Genomic DNA, 1616 nt, shown 5'->3' with positions numbered 1-1616 from the left:
GTGAAGCAAGGGGAGCCTGCAACTAAAGAGTTGAGAGCGTTATCACATGGTGACTGAGCCTGATTGTAACGGGAGCATAGAGGTGCCGATCCTGTCTTACCTGCGTTGGTGTAGAAGTGGGTGTCCTGTGGTGGAGTCAGCTATGTGCAGTGGTGGCCGTGGGTTCTTTTATGTGCGACCGTAGTAATAGCTGCGCCCACTTCCTGTATGGGAGTGGAATGCAGTGAGGGTAATGGAACGCACGCCTGCGCATTTGTGTTTAACGTCGCGCATGTGCAGAACGGAGAAAAGGCTGCGCTCACTTCCTAATGAAAGGGAGTGAGACGCATCTGGGAAGAGAAGGGAAAAGATTAGGGTTTGGGGATGATGAAAGGGCTTTCTACGGGCAAGGATGGCAAAGGGTGGCAGTGACGGAAAGTCAGGCAGCCTGTCCTGTCCTGTCCTGTCCGTCCGTCTTTTTGTATCATGAATTGGAAAGACTGCAAGGGGGAGGGGAGGTGCTTGTGTCCAAAAGGAGGAGTTATTCAGATTCATTGCAGTGGGCGGCGGCTGCAAAAAGCACCATTCTTCTTGTTTTTGCTCTGCAAAACAGCCTTTTCAAGGGTTGGCTTGGGTGACAAAATGTCTTCTGTAGGTGTGGGTTTGTCTCCCTCTCCCTAAGATGTGTCCGGTATAGGCCAGGGTGCCACTCAAGGCCGTAACCAATTCGGGTTATAGCTTCTCGGCCTTTTGGCTAAGATCAAGTGTAGTTTTGGAGGACGCTACCTTGGTCGGTACTGGAAGGTGCCTGGGATTGCACGTCTGCCGGCCTTGAGGAAGTGTGTGCGCCTTCTGGTGACACATAGCCCTCTTGTGCCTGGACGGTTCCCAGGCAACGGGAGGCGATCACCTTTGTTATTTTGAAGTCCTACTGATAAACAGAAAAAAAAAAAAATTAAATCTGTTCTTATCAGTTTAATATCTGATACGTCCCCTCTCTGGGGACCATATATTAAATGGATTTTTAGAACAAGGAGATGGAAAAAATCTTGCTCTGTCCACTGCACGCATTGACCTGGTATTGCAGTACCTCCAGGACCGGTGCACCCCTTCTTAACCCAGTTTCCAAAAGCAGAACTCAATTCACCTGATTCAAATGAGCCCCATTAGTGAATTGAAAGAAAGCAAAAACTTTATATGCACCTCAATTTGGCCAATTCACTTTTCACACTTTCACCCTTTTTTTTTATCTTTCACACCTTTTACTTGCTTTATTGATGCAAAAAGCTGTGCCAAATAGCAAACTCATCTCCACTCAACTTGACCAACTCTGCTATGTCCCGTGCAGTATCTTATTCTCAGTCTTATCTAGATCATTTGCAATTGAATAGAATAGATCCCTTTTGGCTGCTTATGACTGTGTAAAATATGTAGTTTTACTGGGCTGGGATGAGAGAATCCATTGAAGCATGGTGTAGGGATTGTGGTTCCTGTGTGCTAAGAAGAGAGGCTGGCACCAGCCAGAAAGCCCCATTGCAGCCAATAATCACTTAATAACTTTTTCAACTTGTCATCATATGGGAGGCCTTCCATTCCTTGTAGTAGTCTAGTTGCCCACCTTTGAACTGACTCTAACT

At 46.8% G+C, this 1616-nt stretch overlaps 1 pseudogene; it reads left to right on the top strand.

Moving 5' to 3' along the window:
- The first annotated feature begins 884 nt into the window (after positions 1 to 884).
- Positions 885 to 1091, top strand: LOC142261426 (U2 spliceosomal RNA; annotated as a pseudogene).
- Positions 1092 to 1616: the final 525 nt, after the last annotated feature.

This window comes from Anomaloglossus baeobatrachus, unplaced genomic scaffold (assembly GCF_048569485.1).
Source record: "Anomaloglossus baeobatrachus isolate aAnoBae1 unplaced genomic scaffold, aAnoBae1.hap1 Scaffold_218, whole genome shotgun sequence".
Classification (NCBI taxonomy): Eukaryota; Metazoa; Chordata; class Amphibia; order Anura; family Aromobatidae; genus Anomaloglossus; species Anomaloglossus baeobatrachus.
The sequence above is the reverse complement of the archived record's forward strand: the minus strand, read 5'-3'. Positions and strand labels throughout refer to the sequence as shown.